Genomic DNA, 14,656 nt, shown 5'->3' with positions numbered 1-14,656 from the left:
TGATTGTTTATCTCTTCTGAAAAAAACAGCTGGATAACTTGAATCCCATAATGAGCCACTGTGAATAAACCAAATACTTTATTTGGTGAATTCACTATTATATGAGGCGGGAGTATGGAGGGGGGACCCTAACTACTTTTGCTACTGGCCTAAAACTACCTTCTTAAAATAATGACAAAAAATGTAATTACTTATAATTTTGTTTTTGCATGTGATTAATTTTTAGATCATGTAGAAAAATTTTATATTTTAAAGTACTTCAATGAAAGTAACTATTTCCTTGTAGAAAACATTTCCTGTCTAATTCCTTTCAACCTTCCTTGAACATGATGAATTTAATTATGGTGCAGGAGAGCACCTGAAAAATGCCCATCTTATACAAACTAAACTTCCCTCTTTAAGTGTTCACCTTCTCCCTTCCTGATTCTCTGACTAAAAATTATGTCAGATTTGCATTTCATTGTGCAACATGAATGAAGTGAGCATTTTAATAAGTAGTAGGTTGTTCTAGTTTGCTAATGCTGCCTTTTTGCAAAACACCAGAAATGGATTGGCTTTTATAAAGGGGGTTTATTTTGTTACACAGTTACGGTATTAAGGCCGTAAAGCATCCAAGATAACGCATCAGCAATCGGGTACCTTCGCTGGAGGATGGCCAGTGGCGTCCAGAAAACCTCTGTTAGCTGGGAAGGCATGTGGCTGGCGTCTGCTCCAAAGTTCTGGTTTCAATATGGCTTTCTCCCAGGACATTCTTCTCTAGGCCACAGCTTCTCAACAGAATGTCACTCTCAGCTGCTCTTGGGGTCTTTGCCCTCTCTTAGCTTCTCTGGAGCAAGAGTCTGCTTTCAACTGCCATCTTCAAACTGTCTCCCATCTGCAGCTACTCTCTCAGCTCCTATGTGTTCTTCAAAGTGTCCCTCTTGGCTGTAGCAAGCCTGCTCCTTCTGTCTGAACTTATGTAGTGCTCTAGTAAACTAATCAAGGCCCACACTGAATGGGCAGGGCCACACCTCCATGGAAATTGTCTAATCAGAGTTATCACCCACAGTTGGGTGAGTTGCATCTCCAAGGAAACACCCAATCAAAGAATTACAATCCGATCAACACCAATAATGTCTGCCCACACAAGATTGCATCAAAGAACATGGTGTTTTGGGGGACATAATACAGTCAAACTGGCACATAGGTGGTACCTATTGCAAAAATAAACCACAGATTCCATTGTCTGGGAATTTGGGTCCAAAGGAACTAGACTTATGACTAAAAGAGAAGTTCACCCAGGGGTGATGATACTTAAAACTGTTTCCTTAGCTATGATTATTATTGCATAACAAAAGAAGCAGTTAACTTATTGGAAATGTCAGAAGAAAATAAAACTCCTCCCTACTCAGAATAGTTTAAGAATACAACACAAAATAGTAGATTAACATAATGACAAATTAGGAAAGGAAATAGATTTTATCATTTGTATAGTCAAATAGAAGAGGCATTTGAATCAGATATTCACTTAAAGAATTTCAGTTAAATTACTTTTCTACTGATTATTTTAGATACAAAGTTTATTTTTTACAACTTAAGAAGTTAATAAATACAAAAGAAGGATATACAGCATGATATGTAGGTAACAGGTCCAATAGTAACCCTGCCTTCCAACTCATTGCTAGGTTGCCTCTCTCTAGCATTTTAGAAATGTAGTTACTGTCTGATTCCTTAAATAGCTATTTATTGACCTTATAGAGTAATAAAAAATATTTTTCCCAAACTCTGTTTTATAAGTTTTTTCTTATAAAAGCTGTTGAAGAAAATGTCATACAACCATAAAACAATTGTTGCATGTTAAATCTACAATGTGTAGACAGTTAGAAAATACATTGGGTGTTATGACATGAAAGGAATTGGAACAATATTTTCCAAATCATGTTCCAAAGTGTCTTAGCAAGAGGAACTATAAGAAAAAGTACTCCATGATCAAATACATAAGAAAATGCTGAACATCCTCTTAGAGATTAAATACTTGCATTTACATAGTAAAGCCTTCAAGAATTTATCCAGATTATTAATCTTTTTTATCTAAATGGGATATACTTACATTTAGGGATATACAAAAACTTTCCAATGGGTATATACATATTTTTATGATAATTTTAAGAAAATCAATTGTTCTAAATCCTCTACTTCTCTTTGTGTTGTTTCTTAGCATTCTCTTTTCCTTTCCCACCTAACCATTCATTTTATTTTTCCTCACCTGAGAAGCACACCCTTTACCCCTCCCAAATTTTTTGTGTGTTATACATACATATATGCATATATATTCTAAGATGCTTCAAGGAAAATCCATGTTTTTTAAGAATAACAAAAAAAATAAAGCTCACACATTGCCAATTGAACTATGACACAATGCTTTCTTATCACAAAAATTCTGTTCTATACTTACTGAAAACTATCTTCATGGAACTTTAAATTTCTTCTCTGTATCCATAAAAATTAAAATAAAATTGAAATAATTGGTTAAGACTTTCCTCAAATTTCTTCATAAATATTTACAGTCTAAAATTTGGAATCATTTTTCCATCTAGAGTCATGAACATCCATATATTTTCTGCAAAATATCAACCTCTGATCCATCAAGAGCATTGGTGATGCAGAATTTCTTAAAATAATCTATAGAAGCACTAAAAGTCATTAGAGCTAGTACTGAGGGTGTCTTGACACTGAACAGAGCCAGCCTGCTTGCTTTCTTGCTTTGGAAATAAAATTCAAACCCACTGCTTTGCCTCATTCCTCACCCTCATCCCACAACCATTTGGCTCCTCAGAAGTAATCGAGGACTACAATATTGTCTCTCAAATTCTGTTCTAAGCCACTGACACCAAATCTGTAAATTCTGATATGCATAGCACATGTGCAGATAATGACAATCATTTCCCTATCACAGTTGCAAGATGCATTTGGATTCAACAGAGAAAAATGTGGGGAAAATATGTGCTTTAGAATTAAGTACAGCATTCCTTTCGAGGTCAAGGACCCCATTATGATTGGTGTATTTTAGCCCTTGATGAAGCATTCTGAAATCTGCATGTGGGCAAAGGAATGATGGCAAATTTCCTTTAGTGAACTCAGCCTCAGGTCTTCTATCCTCCAACTAATGACAAGGAATGACTGTTGTGGGGCCAGTCAATTTGAAAGCAAAGCAAAGAGATAATCTGTAAGAAATACTGAATGCTAAAAATGGTTTCTATCATGTGCTTAAATGTGAGTTATTCAGTTATTCTCAATACTGGTCTCTAGGACCTGTCATTAGTAGCAAAAAACAAACAAACAAACAAAAAAAAAAACAAAACTTGTTTGAACAGCTTAAACAAAAAAATATCTTTATGTGGGATATTTAGATGCAGTGTGCATTTTACAATAAAGGTAGTTAAAATCTATTTTATTAAGACACATTAAATATTTTTTCATACTACATTCACTCCTCATCTTATTCCATACTATAAATTGAGTAACTTCTAACTGCTATAAGCAAAAAGCAAAATTAAAAGCCTGCAGTATTTACTTTGTAAGCAAAATACATAGGAAAATTTTGATCATGATATCTAATGAAATTAATGAAATATTTCAAAATGTATACACAAGTCTTTTTAAATTATTTCCAAATTTCAATGATTGATATTTAATACACGTATATGAACATAATTACCAAGGAAATTCTAGGCTTTTTATCATATATCTTGCTTTATATTTTACAACTTTTATATCACTAGCAGTTATCATGGATAATAATGAGACAACATTCATATATTCCTGTTTTATAACCTATTATTAAAATAAATTAATTTTATTAGAAATGTCTATGTTTATTTTCCAAGGTGTGTTCCATAATTTATTTCTCACATGATTTTATATTATTTTGTAAAAGTATGTTTTAAAACGTCTAAATTGAAAAATGAAGTCAGTCATTTCCTGGCACAGAGGAATCTTATTTGGATGATTGGTTTGATGACAAGGGTTGGCTTTGTTTATTAGTAAATTTGGCTGAAATTTTACATAAATTGAATTAGCTGACTATGCAGTTGCAAAATCTTCACAATGATACTTAGAAGAATTGAGAAAATAAAACATTTTTAAAAACCTGCTAAATTTTATTGGCAAAAGTGTATTGAAATTAACAATTTGTATTTCTGAGGCCTTTCTGAATATGAATATAGTGGGTTAAGTAGAAAAGGGCTTCTGTGATGAAATGTGTAAAAAAAAATAAAAGTTTAAATAATTAATGTCTATTTCCCAGAAATAAGAATGTTCATGATTCTTCTCAACTTCCATCTCTGGAAAGATCGAGTACATGTGCTTTCCCCTATTCCTTTCATTATACACAACCAAAAACCCTGGACGTTGTATGTAAAACAAACATAAGGAGAATTAAAAGGCAGAGAGAAGAAGTCAGTCTAGCTAGGAACCTTGGAGCACATGGAACAGATCGGTGGTGTGTTCCCTGGGTTTTCTTTTGCCTCATGTATCCTTCTTGGGAGCTGAAAAATCTGACAATCTGGAAATGCAAAAAAAAAGAAAAAAAAAAAAAGTCCTGACAAAAGTCTGCTCTCTATTCCAACTAAATACAATAGAAAAAACTATGACTCCACTCCCACCCACTCCAGCGAAGGCTGATTGTGTGACCTACATTTCTAACCTCCCACCACCTCTCCTACAGACCTCCAGACCGCCACATCACCACTTGTGCTGTCAATAGTGATTAAGTGGGGAACTGGGACTCCCATCCCCATCTGGAAGTATAGAGGTATACTCTCTCTTTCAGGTGGATATTGACAGAGGAGGCCCAGTTGAGAGTTAGGACTTACAACTTTGCCCATTGATAACAAAGCCACCCTCACCCAGGTGTCAGTGGAGTCCATGTGAGGACATATAAATCCCACTCTCACTCAGAAATAATGTAAATGCCACTACTTTTGGTGTCAACAGAGGCCATGTGGGGAATGTAGACCTCTACTTAATCAGGCAGTAATGAAGTGACACCCACCTTTCCTAGCTAAAGCAATGTCAGAGACAGCCAAATAAAATAGAAAGTTTACATAAGATGTAGAGTCTCATAATATCCAAAATGATCAGGTTTCAATAAAAAATCACTCATCACACCACAAACCAGAATATATCAAACTGAATGGGAAAAAAAGACAATCAATAGATACCAACACTGAGGTAACAGAGATGTTGACATTATTTTTTAAAGATTTTAAAGCAGGTCATATAAATGCTTCCTGAGAAATTACAAATACACTTAAAACAAATGAAAAACTAGAAAGCCTTATCAAATAAATAGAAACTCTCAGCAAAGAATAGAACATATAAAGAACTGGAAAACACAATAACAAATAAAAATATCATTGAATGGCTGAAGAAAAGCATGTAGGGGACAAGGAAAGAATCAGTGAGCTGGAAGTTAGGACAATAGAAATTGCTCAATATGAACAATAGGAAGAAATAGACTGAAAAAAAATATAATAAATACAGCCTCAGGGACAAGTGGGAATATAACAAAAGATCTAATTTGATGTCATCAGAGTCTCCAAGGAGAGGAGAAAGAAGATGGAGCTGAAAAAGAACTAGAAGAAATAATAGCTAAAAACTTCCAAAATAAATCCATATATATATAAAATGCATAGTATATATAGTATATATAAAATGCAATACCTAAAGCCACCATTAAATAAAAACTATAAAAGAGGTGCAAAATATAGATACATAAAAATGGAAATCTAAGAAATATAGAAGTAACCCACAGGAAGAAAGGGAAAGAGGAAACAAAAAAGAGAAGAACAAACAAATGGCAGAATTAAGTACTAAAATACTAATAATTACATTAAATACAAATGGTATAAATATGCCAATTAAAAAACACAGATAAGAATAATGGATTAAAAAACATGACTCAACCATATGCTGTCTACAAGAAACTCACTACAAATATGATATAAGCAGGTTAAACTATAAGGATGGAATAAGGTATATCATGCGAATATTAATAGAAAGCAAGCAGAAGTGGATATTAATAACAAAGCAGGTTTTAGAGCAAAGAAAATTACTAGAGATGCAAGACATATTATATAATGATGAAGGCATCAGTACACTGAGGAGACAAAACAATTGATAGAATAACTAGACAGAAAATCAGTGTTCTTGTTTGCTAAAGCCGCCATTATGCAAAATACCAGAATTGGATTGGCTTTTATAAAGGGGATTTATTAGGTTACAAATTTACAGTTCTAAGGCCATAAAAGTGTCTAAACTAATGCACCAAAAGAAGATAACTTCACTGAAGAAAGGTCAGTGGTGTCCAGAACACCTCTGTCAGCTGGGAAGGCATGTGGCTGGCATCTGCTGGTTCTTTGCTCCCATTTGCTTTCACCTTCTGATTCCAGTGGCCTTCTCTTTAAGCATCTGTGGGTTCTCACTTAGCTTCTCCAGGGCAATCTCTGGGTTTCATCTCTTAGCTAAGCATCTCCAAACATCTTCCTGTCTGCATCTCCAAGCGTCTCCAAGCTTCTGGGTCTGTGTCGGCTCTTAGCTTCTCCTGGGGTTTGGAAACTCTGGATTACATATCTTAGCTTCTCCAAAATGTCTTTCTCAGCTTCTCTCTCTTTGTGAGCTCTCTTAAAGGACTCCAGTGATCTAATTAAGACCCACCCTAAATGGATGGGTCACACCTCCATGGAAATGATCTAATCAAAAGGTGTCACCTACAGTTGGGTGGGTTACATCCCCATGGAAACAACCTAATCAAAAGGTCCCATCCTCATCAAAAGACTAATAAGTCTGCCCCCAAAAGACTGCATTAAAGAACATGGCTTTTGTGGAAGACATAATTGATACAACCAGCACATTCAGCAAGGATATAGAAGTACTGAATACCACCACCAAATAGCGGTATTTAACTAATATTTATAGAACCCTTCCCCTAAAAACAACAGGATAACCAATTCCTTTCAAATGCCCATGGGAAATATGACAAGAGAGACTATATCCTGGGCCATAAAACAAACTTGAACAAATTTGGAAGAATTGAAATCATAACCAGAACAGTTTTATAACCAAAATGGAATCAAACTTAACATTTATAACATAAATATAAAAGGAAAAATCTACAAACATGTGAAAATTATTTTTGGAAACTAAACCATCATAGATGGAAGAGAAAGTCTCAAGGAAAATTTTAAAAATGTATTCAACTTAATGAAATTGAAAATACAACATATCGCCATTTGTGAGACACAGATAAAGTAGTACTGAGAGGAAAATTATCAGAGTTAAAGTATATTAAAAAAGACGAAACCCACCTTATCTAATCTCCTACCTCAAAAATCAAAAATAAAAAGAGAAAATAAACCCAAACAAGTAGAAGGAAGTAAATAGTAAAGATATGAACAGAAATCAATGAATTAAGAACAGAAAAACAATAGGTAAATATCAATAAAACAAAAGCCTGTTTCTTTGGAAAGCTCCATAAAATTGGCACTCATCTAGTATGACTGATAAAGGATAAAAAGCAGGGAGGTCACAAACTACCAATATCGGGAATGAAATGATGGATACCACTGCAGACTCTTTTCCCCAAAAACCACAAACTACCACAACTCATTCAATATACTGCTTTATAATTATTAAGGAAATTAAATTCATAATGAAATAATTCTCAAAAAAGGAATCTCTAAATCAGTGGTTTCACTGGAGAATTCTCCCAAATAAAGAAGAATTGATATCAATACCACTCAATCCTTTCCAGAAAATAGAATAGGGAACACTTTTCAATTCATTTTAAAGTATTTAAAGTATTACTTTTGTCTTAGTATGCAGCTGCTATGACAAATACTACACAATGTGTTGGCTTAAAGAGCAGGCATTTATTGGCTCATGGATTCAGATGCTGAAAAGTTTGCTTCCTCATGGGGTCGGTAGCATTTGGATTGGCTGGTAATCCTTAGGTTACTTGGCTTTTCTATTGCATGGGAATGTTCTTTCCTTTCTCTTCTGGGTTCTATTGATGTCCAGCTTCCCAGTCCTCCCCCTGGCTTTCTCATTATAGGGCCTCCAGGAATAGGATTAAGACCCATCCTGATTCAGTTGGCCAGTCCTTAACTAAAAATAACATTTTAAAAGCTTCCATCTTCAGTGGGTTCATGCCCACAGGAATGGATTAAGATTAAGAAATTTTTTTTGTTTTTGTTTGTTTGTTTTTTAATCTAGGGTATATAACTCAATCTTCCAAAACTCTGATACCAAAAAATCAGAGAGAAACAACACAAAACAAAACAAAAAACAACTATAGACCAATACCCCTCAATCAACCTTAACACATGTATCTTTAACAAAATATTAGCATCCTATGACTTAGGCTTCTGAAATTTATGTAGTGAACTTTTTGAGGAGAGAGTCTATGCTTATTTACCTTTAATCCCTAATTCCTAAAAGTCTGGGGCATATTAAGTTATTAATAAATGGTATTGAATGAAAGAATGAAGAAATGAATGTGTAGAGTCGCTAGGATTGCCAAAGATATAATCTGCCTTAATTCCACTGGTTGTTAATATCTCTTGCAAGCTGATGTTTGTTCAGAGGAAGGAGGTAGGGATAGCGTAGAAATAAATTTTATGTCTTACTGCCTTTATAGAAAAAGTACTGATAGATTTTGCAGATGTTGATTCAGAAACAGTACAGTGTTGGTCGCCTGAACACAGATCTCTCCACCTTCAAAAACCCTAAGTGCAAGAAGACAAAGGCGTTAAACTACCTATCAGGTGTGCCTACAGCATAAAAGGGAGGCCGTGTCTACTTCAAATTTAAATAGACATTTAATACAAATGGCCAAGAAACACATGAAAAAATGTTCAGCTTCACTAGCTATTAGAGAGATGCAAATTAAGACCACAATGAGATACCATCTAACACCGATTAGAATGGCTGGCATTAAACAAACAGGAAACTACAAATGCTGGAGGGGATGTGGAGAAATTGGAACTCTTATTCATTGTTGGTGGGACTGTATAATGGTTCAGCCACTCTGGAAGTCAGTCTGGCAGTTCCTTAGAAAACTAGATTTAGAGTTACCATTCGATCCAGCGATTGCACTTCTCGGTATATACCCGGAAGATCGGAAAGCAGTGACACAAACAGATATCTACACGCCAATGTTCATAGCAGCATTATTCACAATTGCCAAGAGATGGAAACAACCCAAATGTCCTTCAATAGATGAGTGGATAAATAAAATGTGGTATATACACACGATGGAATACTACGTGGCAGTAAGAAGGAACGATCTTGTGATACATATGACAACATGGATGAACCTTGAAGACATAATGCTGAGCGAAATAAGCCAGGCACAAAAAGAGAAATGTTATATGCTACCACTAATGTGAACTTTGAAAAATGTAAAACAAATGGTTTATAATGTAGACTGTAGGGGAACTAGCAATGGAGAGCAATTAAGGAAGGGGGAACAATAATCCAAGAAGAACAGATAAGCTATTTAACATTCTGAGGTCTTCTTATATATTACATAAATCCAACCTGTTCTTTTTGTATTACTTTCCTTACAATGTTGGCCCCCTTCTGAAATTTCTTCTCCCTCCATGCTAATTCCAATCCAAGATCTTCAGCTTAATATATGTTTTTAGACTCCTCTCATTCAAAAGGCTTTTCTGACTAACCTAGGTCATATATTGATTGTCCCTTTGAATTAATTAAAAAGAAAAAGTTAACTATTACATTTCCTTACACATACACATCCTATGGTAGTTTTTGAATACAATCATCTCATTCTGAACTCTTTCAAATAGTATAGTATTTTTCTCCCTTTCCTTCATTGCTTGGTTCCTCACCCCTCCCTAACCCCCACCCCCCATTCCTTCCTCCTATCCACATTGGCACCTCCCTGTGTTAATAATCTAGTATGTATATTTCATTTTTTCAACATTTATATAATCATACATACACATGCTTTGGGGGATTTTTTTGGTTACTATTGTTTTGTAAAAATGGGATCATATCTTTCTTGTATCTTGCTTTTCCAGTGCAACAGTATTTCATGGAAATCCATCCCTCCAAATCAGCTTCAATCCATTCTGTCTGATGACCCCATACTATTTCTTGGGGTGTACCATAATTTATTGAGCCATTCTGTACTCATAGACATTTATATTGTTTTCAGCTCTTTTGCCTTGAAAAACATTGCTACAATAAACAACTTTATACCTTAAAAAAAAAAAAATAGACATTTAAGTGTGGAAATAACCATCTAAAACCTTCAGCTGCAGTTCCAGAGTGTACCCTGACTTAGGTGGAGATGCACAGGGAAGCAGAGAGTGCAATGGGGTACTAGCAACGGTGAGCACAGACACCCTAACCCAGAAAGAGAAGGTCACCACTTAAAAGAAAAAAATAAAAATAATCCTGGATGTCTAAAACTTGGAGAACAAGAGTGCTGGCTACAGAGGAACCGAAAGAGAGTCTTGAAATCTGGCAGGACTAAACATGGAGAAGAGGCAGGCAACTTGAGAGTGGAAGGCATCCGTTAGAATATTGGGAAGGAAAAGAAGGGGAAGCAAATGGGGGAAATTAAGGATCCTACAGAAAAAAAAAAAGAAATACTGAGATTCAGAAGACACACTCAACTCTCCCCCAAAAGGCAACATTTATTAAAATAAACTACATCACAGTACCAATAGTAGAGGACACATTTAAATGTAGAAATCTAGCAAGCCACCTAAATTCCTCAACCCTCTCCATGAAAACAGCCTTTATTCTGGTCCAGAAAAACGAAAACATTTGACATTAGTAAAAGAAGGCAGTCAACATTTATACAAAGCTATTGCAGCAAGAAAACAAGAAGGCAAACAACATTTGTACAAAGCTATTGTAACAAGTTTAAATGATATAACAGAAAATAAGACCTTTTGTTCAATAGAAACAAAAACAATACAATTATTAAAAATAAACTTCATTATGAATAAACAAAAGCTATATGAGGAAAACTTTAAAACCCTCTTGAAAGGGATAAGATGTAAAGATATCCCTTGCTCTCAGGACACATCAACATAATACAATTGTCAATTTGTCCCCAGTTAATATAGAAATCTAACAAAATAACAATAAAAATACAGACTTATTAGGGGGAGCTGGATAAGTTGTTTCTGAATTTGATGTGGAAAAATTAACATATAAAAATAACAGAAAAAGTCTGAAAAAGATCAGTTGTGGTTATTATCCCTTCTAGGTAATAAAGTTTTCTATAAAATTTCTATAATTAAAAGTGTGTTTTAATTATTTTTTATCTACTAAATAAACCCACTGAACAATGAAATGGGAAACAAATTCCTGAAATAAATGAAATTTTATTTCTAATTGTATTATATTTTCTTACGCAATATACAGAATCAAAGTAGAGCTTTGGAAAGCTCTGCTTTCACATATGATATTGTCGGAAATGCTATTGTAAGTTCAGTTAGAATGTTCAACATTGAAGATAAATTATTTGTTTTTACATTGATAACATAGATACAAATTATGGTGGGACACAGCATCTTGGTAAAATCAATGTTCTCACTAAGTCAAAAAATTCTAAGGAGAAGAAATATGCTTAAAACATGATTTAGGAACATAGCACATCCACATGTGCAATGCCTACATATTTATTCTCTGGCTCTTAAAAAAAAAATGATTGCTGACCCCTGAAGTAAGTGTTTTCTCTCCCCTTCCCAACACCTTTAAAACCATGTAAGATAGTATGAGCTTTAGGAAGTTATCACCCCTGGAATCCTTTGCATGATGTGCCCAGTCCAATTGCCCCAAGTCCTCCTCTCTAGGGTGGAGAGGCAGTGAAATACTGGTGCTTTATGCTGCTTCTCTGCCTTGAATTTCATTAGTAAAATTAATTCTGTTTTTGTTTTTGTATTCTTATGGGTGGTATGGGTAGTCATGATCTCTTTGCACAACAGATACACATTTTATAGAACCAATCTGTCTTAGATGGCCAATGCTGATATGACAAATACCACATAATAGGTTGACTTAAACAACAGGAATATATTGTGTGATGGTTGTGGAGTGTTGAAGTCTAAAATCAAGGTCTCAACAGGCCATGCTTTCTCCTGGAGTCTGTAGCCTTAATGCAATCCTATGTCCCAAGGCACTCTCTCTCTCCTTGTGTCTGTTCCTCTGATTTTCTCTGACTTCTGGCTTCTAATGACTTACTGCATCCAATTTTCCTTTGCTTTTAAGACCTCCAGTCATATAAATTAAGGCCCACCCTGATTTAATTTGGCTTCATCTGAATAGGATCTTTAAGGATCCTGTTAACAAATGAGTAATTCATTAACTAATAATATCTTCAAAGGTCCTAGTTAAATGGGTTCACACCCAAAGGACCAGGTGTTAGCACTTGCAAATGTCTTTTGGCAGAACATGATTCAATCTCCAACACAATCCATGAGTAAAGATGGATCCAAGTTACTCTAAAGACAATGCCTCAAAGAGACTCTGTGTGATTCTGTAGCTGCCCCAGTTCTTTCCTTCCTAACACCTGCACTTTCAACTACTCCTTTTACTCTCTGAGATATTCCAGTTAGTTCCTTTTATAATTTTGCAAATGTTTAAGTTATCCAGCTTTTCTACTGGCTTGCAATGAAATAATTCTGATATAAACTTATACAAAGAAAAAAGGAATTAAATGTCGTGAACAATTTTTTTGTGACATATACTGCTATCTGATCCCCCAACATTAATTCTATCTTCTTTACATTACCTTCCTATGTTATTTAGCAAGTTTCCCAGCAATTTTTGTAGGTAGTTGTTTCCCTGTGGCACAGTTATTGTGATGTATGTAGTAATCACTGGATGAGGCTCATGGGAAATTAACTTACTTGGCTTACACCATTTGTCCTTTGCCCTTCCCTTCTTCCAACTTCAGTGATGAGAGGCAGAACAGTCATTTTGAAATCATTGAGGGGAAACTTAAGTATGAAAGCCACATGCTAAGGAAGGCTGAACAGAAAGCTCAAAGGAAATTGGATTTTGATGAATTCATGAGAACTACCCTGGATTGCCATCTTCTTGTTACAGAAAATAAACTGATTAATAATTTAAGCCACTCTTTGCCTGGTTATCTATTATTTGTAGAAAAATGCAATCCTTATTGATACAGATGTCATTCCGTGTTCCATGCACACAGTATTTCCCTCTTTCATCTCTTGAATTAAGGTATTAAATTAGACAGATTTGAAAGAACAGTGCAGGTGTTTGGATAGTTAAGGGGATAGTAAGAACAAGCTTTCTAGTGTGACCACCATTTTACTATGGCATAATATGGAATGTAGTTAAATCAGTAGTGAGATGAAACTCCTGAATCCTGACCCATTTCAGAAGCATAACATGAGTGTAAGGAAGCCTGATATTCCAAATTAACTAATCCTGTGGTGGCTTGAGCTCCATCTCCTGTTGTCAGGTTGGCGGAGGAGACTTACCATCTGTCCATCTGAACAAATCCAGGGTGCTCAGGGAAGATGTTATATGGCCTATCTCCCTCTGATTTTCAAACTCTCATTCTGAGAAGCATGGTATTGAGAGACCTTAAGGCTTCTCAAGGTTGAAATATGAATAAAGAGTTATTGTGGGTCCATAGGATTAGAGAGCTGAGAAACCTTGGAAACTAAAGTTAAAGGGAATTATAAAATATTTTATTGTGAGTTTAAAATCTTGAAATATTTAAAATTCTCCAAATTATTGTCATCAAACAGTCCTAATTTATTAATAAATTCTTATTCCTGAAGAAAAAAACTTGTTAGAAAATGAACAGAGTAGCAACAGCTTAGTGCTTCATGTCTTGCACTTATTCTTAGCAGAGGACTCTGATTTCCTCATCTGTTGGGTGGTACTGGGTCCAATCACTGCCCTAGTCTATAATGTCACATGTTCAATTCCCTCATGGCATTCATCATATTCTGAAATTTTATGTATATTTTTCTATTTATTTCATATCTGCTTCTGCCAACCGGAATGTTAATTTTATGAGTGCAGAGGTTGCATCTAACTTGATCTTCTTGACTTCCCAAACCTTGGCACATAGTAGGTTCAAGGTGCACCTATTGCATAAAAGAAGGAATCAATTTCTAAAGCTAAAATGAAAGCCAGGATTTAAGACTTGCTATTAATTTCAAGAATAAATGTATAGCTTTGAAATTACTGTGAAATGATTTGAAAACTCACTTGAGATCCTGACCTATATGGTATTATAAAAGCTTGTAGCATCATACTGGCATGAGAAGTGGGGTGTTGCTGTTGAGTGACCAATGTAATCTTTGACTATGCCTTTTTTCTTAGTTTTCTCAATGGTTTAGCAATATTTTAAATTCTTGAATTTAGCTTGAAGAAACTTATTAATTTACCAGGGTTTAGTCAAAAGAATGTTGTTGAAATGGTCAGATACCTCTCAACTGGAATAATGTACTATATTCGGGAAGTTGGACACTAGCTGTCCATCCTAGAACATCATATTACAAAACAGTGAGGCTTCTTTTAAAATGGGAGGTTAAATATTACCAAAATCACATATCTGATTATTACATACTTACTGTTATCTTTGAAAATTTCT

This window comes from Choloepus didactylus, chromosome 5 (genome assembly GCF_015220235.1).
Source record: "Choloepus didactylus isolate mChoDid1 chromosome 5, mChoDid1.pri, whole genome shotgun sequence".
NCBI classification, from domain to species: Eukaryota; Metazoa; Chordata; class Mammalia; order Pilosa; family Megalonychidae; genus Choloepus; species Choloepus didactylus.
Note: the sequence above shows the minus strand (reverse complement) of the source record.